Genomic DNA, 14,931 nt, shown 5'->3' with positions numbered 1-14,931 from the left:
ATTGAATAAAAATGTAACGATTACATGGAAGAATAACTAATTATATTAAATTCTAACAGAAGAGAAGAGTTAGCTACTCATAGCCATGGAGGATAAGCTTTTGATGGAGGAACAATGGAGAATCCAAACACATCTAAAGCTGCCTCCACACATCTCGAGTTTCTTCTGCTCCTTTCACTAAACGTTTGTAACCCTTGACTAGACTAGAAAATTCCTATTTTAAGTTATGGGTTAAATAGAGTCTCTACGCCCAATACAAAACAAAATAAAAAATAAATGGAAGTTCACGTAGGGGTCACTGCACAGGTGCACGGGATCTTGTTGTGCGGATACACAGTTCTCAGCCACTTCAAATTTCAGCATATGTGTACATATTCCTTCATAACTTCTTGCACAGGTGTGGGAAGCTGCAAAACTCCCAAATAAATCTCCTTTTGCCTCCGCAAAACTTTCAAAACTCTAGACTTCGAACCAAATAATCCTTGATGCATCAAAATCACTCTGAGAGCATCTCCTTTAATTTGTTTAGTCCTTGTTCCCCAAAGCTCCAAAAAACACAAGAAAACAAACTAGGATCAAACATAAAAGATATATACTAGCAAATCCTAGTTAAACCAAGTTTTTTTATTCAAACTTTACTCAAATGAACATAAATAAAATTCAAAAACATAAAAAACATCAACTAATTGTCCCAAATTAAAATGACACCAAAATATAAGAATATATGTCAATTATTATAGGTATACCCTTATGATATATGTGGAGAAATAGTTAAAGATTGGAAATGAATGTTGATTATTTTGTTGTTGCATTAAGTGCAGAAATGCACTACTACAGTAAATGAATTTGAAAATTTATATTGGCTTGTTTTTTATGCAGATTTCTATTGGCGCTTAAATTAGAGCAACCAAGGTCTATCGTAGTTGGTTGTATAACTTGTTATAAATTTTTTATATCTATTTAATTTCTAAAGATGAAAAAAAAATCAGAATTATCATTAATGATTAACCCCAAAATTCGTTAAAGTGAAAATTGAGTGTAATATTAGATGTCCAGCAACAAAGTTAAAAAATCAAATCTTAGAAAATCTTAGAATTATCACCCATAGTTTTATTTATAAAGATTCCTGATCCAAGACCAAAGTAAAAAAAATGATGTTGCAGATTCAAAAAGTTATTATTATAAAAAAAAGTACATGTTTTAATATACTGTGTGAATAATATGCATCATAACTTGCAAAAACGTGTTAAGCTGTTATATATATTTTCTCGGTAGATTGTTTGTGAATATCTAATTTCATCTGGATAATTAAAAATTAAAAATAAAATAAAGAAACTAAAAGAAAAACTATAAAGTAAATAATAATAACAGTAAAAAATTAAATAACACAGAGGTATGTTTAGTTTGATTTACTCTAATTTAGTTTTTTTTTAGTTTTGTGACTTAGTTCTAAAAATTAAGCAAAAAGGACAAGAAAAATAATTTAAATTAAAATAATTAATAAAATAAAATAAAGATGAAAAAAGGTAGCACTTTTGGGTCAATTATTTTTCAAGTTATCTTTATTTATCAATCAGATTTAATTTAATGCTTAAATACTTTTTTTTTACAAATATGTCACTTTTGCTATATATATATATATATATATATATATATATATATATATATATATATATATATATTAATTTTTAATTCTTGCAAATATGTTATTTTTGTTTTATTCCTGTATATTTTATCCTTTGTAAATATATCTTTTATTTTTATTTAGTCCCCTTTAATATTTCACTTTTTATTTTAATCAATGAATACGATATCACAATGACACAACACACTTTTGATGATATTATCATTTTTTAATTTTGTGTTCTTTTTTAAATTATAACGTGACATGTGATATAATGTCATCACCGTTACACTTAACAAAAAATACGAAAGTTGGTGACTAAAAAAAAAATTAACATAGATCAAACTAAAAAATATAATTAAAGGACAAAAACCAAAAATCCCTATTTTATAAAGAAAAAAAAGGTTTATTAAGCCACTTTAGATTAATAGCCAACAGGAAATTTCCAATACATTTTATTATAGTACATTATTGTTGCTTGAACTCGTCAATCATTTTGAGCACTTCTTCACACTCAACAATACATGATAGTAATAAATTACATGACACTCGTATTTGGCGATTGTTCATCTTATTTATCTAAACATCATTGTTGCTTAATGCTTTATGCATAAGGTTACCCCTCATAAATGTTCACTCAATTTCATGGTGTACAATTCTGTTGCTAATCCTGGTTTTGCTACTGCCACAAGTGGCTCAGCAAGAAACATATTCCTCTTGGACTCGGCAAGATTAATGGTTGACACATTAGGAGGTGCACTCCAAGGAAGCCATGGAGTTACCTAGCCAATAACATTACAGTTATTGTGGTACCAAGCATCACTCCAGGACAACTACGCCTTCCCGTGCTGAATGTTATGAACCTTAAATTTGGTTTTCGGTCAAAACTACTACATCAGACCCATCATTCTTGAGGTGGCGTTCTGGCTTGAACTTGAGTGGTTCATTCCAAACTTTAGGGTTTCTCCCCAGACCCCTTATGCTTAGTAGTACATAACTATCCTTTGGTATCAAGTAATTGGCTACCACTGTCTCCTTCATATATACATGGGAAATATTAAAAGGCACAATGGGATGAAGGCGAAAAGATACTTTTGCACAAGCCTTCACAAAGTTGAGCTTAGGAATATCTGATTCTTGGACCAACCTCTTCTTACCTACCACATTGTCTAATACTTCTATGGCTTTTTGAAGCAATTTAGGCTGATTTATCATTTCTGCTAATGCCCATTCAGATGCATTTGCTGGATTGTCCACTGCTGCCATCATTAATTCCTACAAGAAGTTTAATTAAGTGTATAGTTGTTAAATATTAGACAAAGTGGTACTACACATGTGTAAGCATTTTGTTTAAAGAAAATATATGTTTTTCATTTTTTTCTTTTGATATGTTTTACTTTGAATAGATATCCTTTTTTTTATTACACTACTAAAAAAAGGTTTTTTTACGACATACCTTTGACGACGGTTGTGACAAAACCGTCTTAGTAGGCTACGTTGTGACATTTTCGTAAATATAATGCTTCTCCAATAAAGATGATTTTAAAAACCCATCTTCAAATGAACTCTACAACGACAGTTACTTATAAGACTGTCTTAGTAGACTAGGCTGCGGTATTTTTGAAATTAACTGAAAATTATTTAAGATGGTTTCGTTGTAAAATCGTCATAGAAAGCAGGGATACAAAGACGATTTTTGAAAACTGTCTTTAAGTTTAAATATATATTTAATTTTGCACATCCAGATTTGATTTCACTCTCTCTTTGTTTCTCTCTTCGAATGCCGCCCTCACGTTCGTTGAATCTTGATCTCCCGTTTTAGCCAGCCATGGATGTTTGCGTAAAAGAAGAAGTGTTGGAGACTTTGATTGTCACCAAGAAGAGGCCAAGAAACGACATTGTTTGGCACCTTCTTTGGGTTCGGTTATTTTACTCAACGATTCCGACACGGACGAAGACGAGGGGCGTGATTTGGACAGTGCAGTCACCAACACAGTGAACGGTGCACCTGTATTCTATTTTGGGTTGTTGCCAGGGTCTCCTCAAAGGAATCGTTTCTGGCTTGGCTCTCAATGGTTACACAACTGTCACCTTTGACATGAGAGGCATTGGCAAGTCCACCAGTAGGGCTTCTCTCACCGGCTTCTCCGAAGTTAAGGATGTCATTGTTGTCTGCAACTGCCTTTCCAACACTTTCTCTGTTCCTAGGATTTTGTTGCTTGGTTCTTCTATAAGTATGCTTCATTCTCAGATCTCTCACTTTTCTTATGTCAATCTATTTATTGTTTAACACATCCCATCCGCTTTTTCTACCTACATATCTTACATGTATCATTAAATTACTAGCGTATTCTTTTAAATTTTTACTGTGAAAAAAGGTGTCTTTTTTTTAAACAAAAATTGTCTTTTTTTTTAATAATATTTGAACTGGGCTTATTGTTTTAGTATATCAAATATAAATTGCTTGATTAGCTCCTAGCTGTATGTTTCATAAATAAATTTTGAGCTTTTTGTTGTAATTTTAATAATTATTTCAAAATAATTTTCTTAAAAAATATTTAATTAAATGGTCAAGTTATGACATTTAAATTCAAATTTTGAAATTCAAATTTCCTATTAATGCCAATAAAAGTGGAAATCAAGAGAGGAACAATGACAATTATAGGCTCATTATTGTGATAAAAGAAAAAAAAAGTTGGCTGGAGTTTTTTATTTTTGAAAAATTATTTTAAAAGGAAATGAGGCCATTAGCTTCTTTTTGGCTTATTCTTTGTTTCTTCTTTGCTTCTCTTTGTTTTCTCTTTGCCTCTATTAAGCCTTCTCCCTCTTTACTCTCGGGTCAATCATTTTTTCTTTGCGAGTTCTATAACCTTAGTTCTGTAAGACGTTCCTGCTGTATCCTCGGAGGTTTACGTGGGACACCGCGGATAAACTCTTTAGGTCAGTGATTGCCATGCCTCAGGAAGTTCAACCGCGTTCATGATTTTCGACTTTAGCAACAACAATCTAAAAGGTTTATCTTTCATGGATGAAGCCGCAAAACCTGTTTACATTGTCGACGCTTCCAACCCCATGCCATCGACGATAATCTTTGCTAAGTCGCTGCCTGACGTCTCAAAAATTAAGGTCTTCACTGGCCAAAATTTTCATCGCTGGAAGGAACGCGTTCATACCTTGTTGGACATGCATGGAGTTGTCTTTGTTCTTTCCACTCCCAAACCTGATGCCGCTACTGATGCCAGTCAACTTCAACAATGGGTTCAAGCCAATAAGGTATGCTGTCACACTTTGTTAAGTGCCTTGTCTAATGATCTTTTCGATGTCTACTGCTCTTACAAGGAATCCAAAGAGATATGGGACTCTCTCATGCTCAAATACACTATCAAGGACGTGGTCAGATAGAGATTCATCATCACCAACTACTACCATTGGACCATGACGAAGAAAAAGACATTAAGGTACAAATCAACGAATACCACAAGCTGTTGGAAGACCTAAAGACTGAAAAGATCTCTCTACATGACGAGTTCATTTCTGAACTCCTGATTGAGAAGCTATCAGAGTCCTGGACAGACTATAAACAACAGTTAAAGCACTGGCACAAACATATGTCATTGTCAGACCTTATCACCCACATTATCATTGAAGATACAAATAAGAAGGAAAGTGCTACAACAAGGTATGCCAAAGCAAACATGGTACAAGACAAACCATTTCATAAGAGGTATGCCAACAAAATTGATCACAATAACAAGAATAAGTACAAATATAATAATCAACACGCTACTCCTTCTAATCCCATCTCACGTGCTCCTGCTTCTAATCATTCTTTCAAGAAAAAAGGGAGCATGTTTTGTTTATGGGAAGCCAAGACATTTTGCTCCTCAGTGCATGTACAGAGTTGTGAGAAATGACAATCCTCCTAAGACTAGGGCTAACCTAGTTGAGGGAGATGATATTATTGTTGCGGTCATTTCTCAAGTGAATGTTGTCACCAATGTGAACAAATGAGTGGTAGACTTTGGACTTACCAGGCACATATGTGCTAATAAGAGTATGTTTACCTCCTACACTATTGTGGAGGATGGAGAAGAACAAGTTTATCTTGGTAATTCGAAAACTACTCTAGTTCAAAGAAAGGGAAAAGTTCTTCTCAAGCTCACATATGGGAAAACACTGGCTTTGAATAATGTGCTACATGTTTCCTTTATCAGAGTTAACCTTGTTTCTGTAGCATTGTTGGGAAAGGTTGGGATAAAGATATCCTTTGAGTCTGATAAGATAATTATGACCAAGAAATATGTACTTGTGGGAAAGGGTTATTGTGATCAGGGTCTCTTTGTACTCAATGTTTCTGAAGTGATTAATGATAATGCATCTTTTTCTGCTTACTTGATTGATTCTTATGATATACGAAATGCTAGATTAGGACATGTTAATCCAACATATGTTATGAAATTGCAATGACTAGTTTTAATTAACATGCATGACAAACAAAGTAAGAAATGTGAAATATGTGTTGAATCAAAATTAACTAATAAATCATGTCCTTTTGTACAATGTGAAACTAAATTGCTAGGCTTAATTCATTCTGATCTTGTTGATTTAAAACAAACTAAGACAAGAGGAGTTAAAAGTTACTTTGTAACCTTTATAGATAATTACTCTAGATATACTAAAGTTTATCTAATTAGACACAAAGATGAAGTGTTTGATATGTTCTTATCTTATAAAGCCGAAGCTGAAAACCAATTGAATAGAAAAATCAAGAGGCTAACATCTGATAGGGGTGGTGAGTATATTTTGTTTAATGAATTTTGTGAAAAAGAAGGTATAATTCATGAAGTAACCCCCCATATTCACCTGAGTCAAATGGAGTAGCTGAAAGGAAAAATAGAACCCTTAAGGAAATGATGAATGCTTTACTTGTTAGTTCCTTTACTCTTAACAACCTTTGGGGTGAAGCCCTCTTGACAACTTGTTTTTTACAAAATAGAATTCTACATAAGAAACATGTTTGAGCCCTTATGAGTTATGGACATGATATAAACCAAACCTCAAATATCTGAGAGTGTGGGGTGCCTAGCCAAAGTGATGTTACCCGATCCAAAGAAAAGGAAAATAAGATCTTAGACTTATGATTATTTGTTTATTGGTTATGTTGAACATAGTGCCGCCTATAGATTTCTAGTTCTTAAGAGTTATATGATTGAGTGTGACACCATCATAGAGACTAAGAATGCCAAATTCTTTGAGGACGTTTTCCCTTTGAGGTCTAGGACTAGTTCCAGTACCGTTTCTAGTCTTGAACAACTAGTTGAAACCTATAGTGAACCTTTAAGCATGGATTTAAGGAGAAGTAAAAGACATAGGACAAAAAAATCTTTTGGAGATGACTTTCATACATATCTTATTAAGGATGATCCCTTAAGTTTTCAGAAGCTATTAGTTTTTCAGATGCAAACCTTTGGGAGCAAGCCATTAGGACTGGAATTGACTCTATTAAAAAGAATAATACATGGACTTTAGTAGATCTACCTGAGGGTGCAAATCCTATTGGATGTAAATGGATCTTTAAGAGAAAGCATAACCCTGATGGATCTATAGATAAGTACAAGGCAAGGTTGGTTGCTAAAGGGTTTACTCAGAAACCTAACATAGATTTTTTTGATACCTTTGCACCTGTTACCGGGATTTCCTCCATCTGGATTTTGATAGCCTCAGTTGCAATCCATAAGTTAGTGATTCATCAAATGGATGTTAAGACAAGTTTCTTGAATGGTGATTTAGAGGAAGAGATATATATGACTCAACTTGAGGGGTGTGTGGTGGATGGTTAAGAAAACAAAGTGTGCAAACTTTTGAAATCCCTCTATGGTTTAAAACAAATTCCTAAACAATGGCATGAAAAATTTAATGAGACTTTACTTGTTGATGGTTTTTCTAGTAGTGATGTTGATAGATGTGTGTATACAAAGTCTGTGAATAATGATCATGTTATTATATGCTTGTATGTGGATGACATGCTTATTTTTGGTACATGCAATGATATAGTTTTTAAAACTAAATCTTTCTTAGCATCTAAATTTGATATGAAAGACATGGGTGAAGCAAGTATTATTTTGGGAGTTGAAATTATAAGGAAGGGAGATAGTATATTACTATCCCAAGAGCATTATGTTGAGAAACTTTTTAGAAAGTATAAATATTATGACTTTAAGTCAGTAAGTACCCCTTATGATGCTAACTCTCAATTAAAGAAAAGTAAAGGAGAACGAATTGCTCAAACTCAATATGCCCAAATCATTGGGAGCTTACTACATTTGATGAACTTTTTTAGACCTAATATTGCATATGCAGTAGGCAGATTAAGTAGATATACCCATGGTCCTAATCAGGACCATTGGGATGCACTTGTTAGATTCATGAGATATCTGAGAGGTACCATGGATTATGGTATTGAATACAGTGGATTTCCCATAGTACTTGAAGGGTATAGTGATGGTAACTGGATCTCTGATTCAGAGGAGACAAAATCTACTAGTGGTTATGTGTTTACTCTTGGTGGTGGTGCAGTAGCTTGGAGATCAGCCGTCCAAACTATTATTGCTAGATCAACAATGGAGTCAGAGTTTGTTGCTCTAGAAATGGCTGGTAGTGAGGTTGAGTGGTTGAAAAACTTCTTAGCTAACATTCCTTTGGGAATGAAACCAACCCCCATCAATATCCACTCATTGTGATTCCAAGTCAGCAATAGTTGTGGCTAAGAATAAAACATTCAATGGAAAAAATAAACATATACAACTGAGACATAATATGGTTAAGCAATTGCTAAAAGATGGAACAATTTCCATAGATTATGTGAAGTCAAAAGGAAACTTAGCAGATCTTTTAACAAAACCCTTAGGGAGGAATATGATATTAGAAAATCGAGGGGAATGGGACTTAAGCCACTTGAAAACAAACAAGTGATGGTAACCCAACCTTTGTGACTGGAGATCCTATGAAGAAGGTTCATATGGGTAAAAACAAGTCACTTGTTAGTTATGCTAACACTCAAATTGATTTCTATCAATTTTCTTTTAGTCCTTTCCTATGGTGTGAGAAAGTGTTAGAGCTGCATTAATGAGAGGATAAATTTTATAGTAAACTTTACATGTTTGAGAAAGTTTTACATCTTATAAAGTTTTTAATGATTTTCATATCCTTTATGGGTGGTGTATGATTTGCAGCATGCACTTGATGAAATCACCTATATCAGTGTCAAGTGGGGCCACTTGCAAGAGATCTTGGCGAGATCTCTAGAGCACTAATGCATATCGGGCACGCGTATGGCCTAATAGCGCAACACATTGATAACAACAAAGACTGTGGAGGTGTCTTGTGATTGGTAGACCACTATCACATGCTAAGTGTTTTTTGTTCATATAGCTTGCTACACCAACTACATTGTGTGTAAGTCCTATATGTCTAGGTCTGGTTCCTATAGCTTTCTATACCAGGTTCGATGCATTATACCTCATGTTGACCCAGATTTTTTCTTTTATTTAATAAATGTAATTTATTATTTTGAAATATGTGGGGTTGTTGTTGTAATTTTAATAATTATTTCAAAAGAATTTTCTTAAAAAATATTTAATTAAATGGACAAGTTATAACATTTAAATTCAAATTTCCTACTAATGCCAATAAAAGTGAAAATCAAGAGGGGGACAATGGCAATTATAGGTTCATTGTTGGTGATAAAAGAAAAAAAAGTTGGCTGAAGTTTTTTTTTTATAATGATTTTAAAAGGAAATGAAACCATTGGCTTCTTCTTTGTTTTCTTCTTTCCTTCTTCTTTGCTTCTCTTTGTTTTCTCTTTTCCTCTATTAAGCCTTCTCCCTCTTTACTCCCAGGTCAATCATTTTTTCTTTGCGAGTTCTATAACCGTAGCTACGTTCATGTTGTATCCTGGGAGGTTTGCGTGGGACACCCCGGATAAACCTTTTAAGTCAATGACTGCCACACCTCATGAAGTTCAACCGCGTTCGTGATTTTTTACTTCAGCAACAACATTGTCTGTCTCGCTGATTACATTTTGGTTATTCCAACCATCCTTATGTCAAATTTGGAAAGGATGCCTTAGTTACTTGTTGCATTGCTGATAAGTTTAGTTTGAGGGTTTTAATCTTAATGCCTTCCAAGTTTGAAAGTTGTTTGATGTTTGGATAAACACTCCATGCGAATTAAAAAATGCAATGACAACTCTATCTACTCTCAGGTTTGAAGCTTGCAAGAGTTGAAAGGAAGTATATATCTTTTGTTCTTCGATTCAATAAAGATGGATTTGCATATCAAGTTGTTTCCCATTTTGAGTGTTGAAATAATATCCAACTAATTTTGCATGCTTGAGTTTACATGGACTGTTAGTTAGACTTGTGGTGTTAATCCACATGCTTCTTGTCTGTGACAATTTCCCCCAGTTCATTCACGAGCTGCTTTAGGAGATGTAGTAATTCGCACCATGTGTTGCATCAATGTTCAAGACTGAAAGAGTTGCCACATATTTGAGTTATTTCTTTTATTATAGGTGCACCTATAGCAGGGTCTGCCATTGATCAGATTGAACAAGTCATTGGTTATGTAAGCATAGGTTATCCATTCAGAATGAATGCCTTAATCCTTTTTGGATGACACCTCAAAGCCATCCTACAGTCACCAAAACCAAAACTCTTCATTATGGGAACACAAGATGGATTCACCAGTGTAAAGCAGTTGAGGAACAAGCTTACTTTTGCAGCAGGATGTGTAGAAACACATTTAATCGATGGGGTAGGCCATTTCCAGATGGAAAGGCCTGGTTATGATGCTGAGATGGTGGATCTCATCATTAAGTTTATTGCATCACTCTAAAGACAAATAACTGATTGTGCTGTGTGTGATTTGACTTTACTATTGGGAATTGGGATTAGTTTGTGTACAAAATCATGACCCTCGTCTTCGTCCAAATCAATTAATGGGACTAGAAAACCATTCTTTTATAGTATATTTTGTCCATTTTATTTTTTCACTTGAACTTCTATTTTGTGTATGTATTTTCTTTTAGATTGGAGTATATTTTACCCTTGCTCATTCTTGGTGATGGATTCTTCCAATATGGGGTTTCTCTTTGGACTGAATATGCTTCAAAAGCACTAGGTACCATCATCAGTTGAACTCTATGATATCATTGCTTTCAGTGTTTACTCTAAGCTGCTATTCTTATAGATGTGGCTTTTGTCTGCAGTGTATAATTGATTTGAAAAAAAAATATTTTGTGACTTTATGGAGGAGAAATTTTTGTGCCATTTTTGCAAATTTTGCATAGTTATATATATTGAGCTTCTTGGTTGTCATGTTCAAAGACATACCATCTCAGTTTCTAGACGAGGAAAAGTATGCTAAGGAAACTTTAGGCTCTCGTGGGCAAGTAAGCATACTTTTAATTATAAGCTTTTTCTTTAAGCAACTGAGTTGAAACTTTAATGCTTTAATCTGCTTCTAGGATCCAATGTTATCATTGTTCTTAATCTTTTGATAATTATATTATAAAGTAGATGTTTCATAGCATATTTGAAGGGATGAAAATATCCCACGACAGGGTATTGACACACTTTATATCTTTTGGTTTCCAGACCAAGGTGTTAAGTAGCATCCTTACTTTTTTTTCCTACAACCAAAAGGAGAGATGTTTAACAAGTAGGATTTTGATTGCCATTATCATTTTCCTTTTCGTTTTTCCATATGGGTAAGAATGTCACTTTTTATGTTGATTGTTGACTTTTGAGTAATTGAAAGTAAGTCATTTCCTTGGATATGATTTTCCTTATTTGATCTTAAATTGGCCATTGCTTTTGATTGTTACTTAGTGATAATGTGAACTGAATATAAAAAATAAAAGTAGTTGAAAGTAAGTCATATTTCCCTCAATATGATTTTCCTTATATTTTAATATTACATTAATTAATTTTATTTTTGGGATTAGAAGATATGTCATTCAAATATCATCTATTATTATTTTTTATCAAATATATAATACTCCTTTTATATTTTGTATTGTGAAGATGGTGACATTTTAATTATCATTTTATAGTATTTATCTTGAAGATAAAATATTTTATCTTTTTAGATAAATAACTACTTCTCTTTTATAATATTCATTGGGAAGATAATTTTTTTTTTGTTTCTAGACAAAATATTTAAATATATTTATTTTTTAGAAATATTTTTATCATCTATTATTGTTATTCTGAAGACTAAATAATTACTATATGTAAAAGACTTTATTAGTATTCTTTTTATATAAATTTGATTATGAATGTAATGCATTAGCATGAAAAATTGAATATGAATTATTTGATGATTAAAATTTATTTATTAACATTTGCAATAGGATAAACTTAATTAAAAAGACTATATAAGATATTAAAGGCTTGAGATATGCTAACAAATATTTCTTCTTTCCAATAATAACTTTTTTTTTGTATATTTTTCTTCCTTTTCCCCTCTTTTGTTTTTTGAACATTGTTAGTATGTGGATTCAACGCGTAGCTCAATAAATCTTGAAAAACAAATCAAATATTGAGTTATACTAGAAATATGTCAATATTCTAGGACCTTGGCTATTGTCCTGACATAACATTATTATTATTCTAATTTTCTTTAAAATGTGATTAACATAAACACTAATTTTATTAAAATTCATGAAATTTATGTGACATGTTAATATTAGGTGTTTAAAAAATGTTTCATTTGTTTTTGTTTAAATATATATTTCACTTAATGCTGGCTACCTTGCACAACCTTGCTCGTGGTTTAAGGCTCAATTATGTTGAAACTTTGGCACAGAAACTAGACCTTTTATTTTAAGGCATAAATATTATGCAAGCTTATGAACATTTTAGGTGAGACAGAGGAAGAATTTTCAACCAGATTAGGCAATAATTTGGAGCAGTTGATTATTGCTTGCTATGCAACTTGTAGATACTATGGCAGAAATATTACGATAAAAAAAGTTGTTTCACTATATGGCCATGAATTAATTCAGAAAGGTAACAATTCCTATCTATGAATATACCTTCAGATTTTATAAATTATAATAAAGATGTTCCACTTCATTTTACTATTTAGCAATTTTTTTCATCTAAAATTTAATGTTGGCACCCTTAATCAATGTAGGATGTGTTTGGTTTGTGAAAATATTTTTTGTTCTCACTAATAATTACAAAAAGTTTACTTAGTTTTAAAGATTTATTTGCAAAAATACTTAGTTTGTGGAAATCGTTTTTGTTCGCACAAATATATGATGAAACTATTGGAACAGAACCAGCTGGATGAGAAGAAACATAAATAGAAAAAGATTTATAGAGATTTTTATTTATTTATTTGGTATAATGTAACTACATTACTAATTTATTTGCATCTAGTTTCCATGCACAGGAACAACCATACTCATTTACATGTTTCCAATTTTATTAATAGCCACTTTAATTGGAGCAAAAATCTTCTAATCACAATATTGAGAGATGCACTATTTCATACCTTGTTTTTCATCATTTTTTTTAATTTCACTAATATTTTTAATGTTTGACCAACCAAAAGTATGTTAATTTCTTGTTCTTACCAAGGTGAGATTCTTAGGATTTGTTTAGTATGTAATTATATATATATCCACCTGTTGCTAAGTTGTATATTTGCACTTGCAAGAAAAAGACAAAATATATCATTTTGAAATTTATGCCTCATTTTTCTTCTTTAAGCATTAGTTCAAAAAAGACATTTAACGACGGTTAAAAGACATATTCAACGACGGTTATAAACCGTTTTTATAACCAGTATTTTAGAAAAGTCTATTTTTCTACGACGGTTATAAGACAGCCATCACAGAAAAATATAACTTTCTACGACAGTTGTTAGCTAACAATCGTCTTAGAAAGTGTGTTAGCTAACAACCATTTATTAGCTGGGACTGTCTTAGAAAGTGGTCATTCTAAAACGGTCGTTAGCTAACAACTTTCTAAGACGAGTCTTAGCTAATGACCGTCTTAGAAAAAGTATGTTTTCTAAGACGGGCGGTCCCAGCTAACAAACGTCTTAGAATGTCCACTTTCTAAGATGATCTCAAATAAGAACCGTCTTAGAAAGTATTAAAGCCTTTGTATATTACACTCCATTAAGATAGATGGTCATGAATACTATATTTTTAAGAGAATTTAATAATGTCACTTTTTTTTTCATTGTCTAGCATTACTCTGCACCCAATCCTAGTGGCAAGGATATGTAGAAGCATATACCATTAGCATGAGCACGACTAAAATAATACTTGCTAATCTAAAATAGAGTATTTCTCATCAACTTCATGATATTTATAAAAGTATGAGCATCTCAATTCAAAGAATGGTTACAGATATGTTCCATTCCTATAGGAGATAAGAAACAAATAGCGAAATGAAATCACAGAGTCTCTTGCAATACTTTCTAGAATTATTTTCTATTTGGTACAAAAAACAAAAAAAAAGCACAAATCAAGGGCTATTTGATAAAAACAAATGTGGCTATCTGATAGAAAATGTGTTCATCTACCATGCATGCAGAATAATTTTCCAAAAGTGTGTATTTTAATCTGTACAGAAGTCAATATTTAGAAGCAGAGAAACAAAAAAATATAGATCTACTAGGACCATGCCATATGAATGAAAAGAATAAAAATTAGAATAATAGTCAGAACTAGAGGTTCTAAAATTGTTTGTCATATTATAATTTATACCAAAAGCATTGTCCATCAAAAATCTTTAATTCTAAAATCAATGTCATGCCCATATTAGCACCAAACTATAAACCCTTATACGAGAACCTTTATCAATCAAATATGTCACCCATGCATGTTATTTAGCAATAGAATGTTAGGAAAAGAAAAAGGCGGTATACAAGTATATAAATTAAAATTAAAATTAAAATGCTACTTTAAACCGGGGTTGAAAGGGAACCTACCCATTCATAATTCTTGGGAAGGAATTCAGCTACGGTAGATTTATGTCTTGTCAAGAGCTCCTGAAACAACACAGCACCACATGTCGTTGACTCTGCTACAAAAAAGTGCATGGCACAAAATAAGGAAACTGTGATCACTACTTCTTTCATAGAATATATTCTCAATGATATAAAATATTTTATATGAAAAAATAATTGTTATTAAATTAAAGAACTAAAAGATGTATCGTGTGCTTTTAGCTCAAATTTATGAGGAAGTATAGAATATAGATTATTCCCTCCATTGAACTTTTCTA

General features: G+C 32.3%; 1 pseudogene; it reads left to right on the top strand.

Moving 5' to 3' along the window:
- LOC100789325 (uncharacterized) overlaps positions 1 to 10,519 on the top strand; it is a 120,020-nt pseudogene extending 109,501 nt beyond the window's left edge.
- The last annotated feature ends 4,412 nt before the right edge of the window (positions 10,520 to 14,931 follow it).

Source organism: Glycine max, chromosome 11 (genome assembly GCF_000004515.6).
Source record: "Glycine max cultivar Williams 82 chromosome 11, Glycine_max_v4.0, whole genome shotgun sequence".
Lineage (NCBI taxonomy): Eukaryota > Viridiplantae > Streptophyta > Magnoliopsida > Fabales > Fabaceae > Glycine > Glycine max.
Note: the sequence above shows the minus strand (reverse complement) of the source record. Positions and strands in the feature narration are given on the sequence as shown.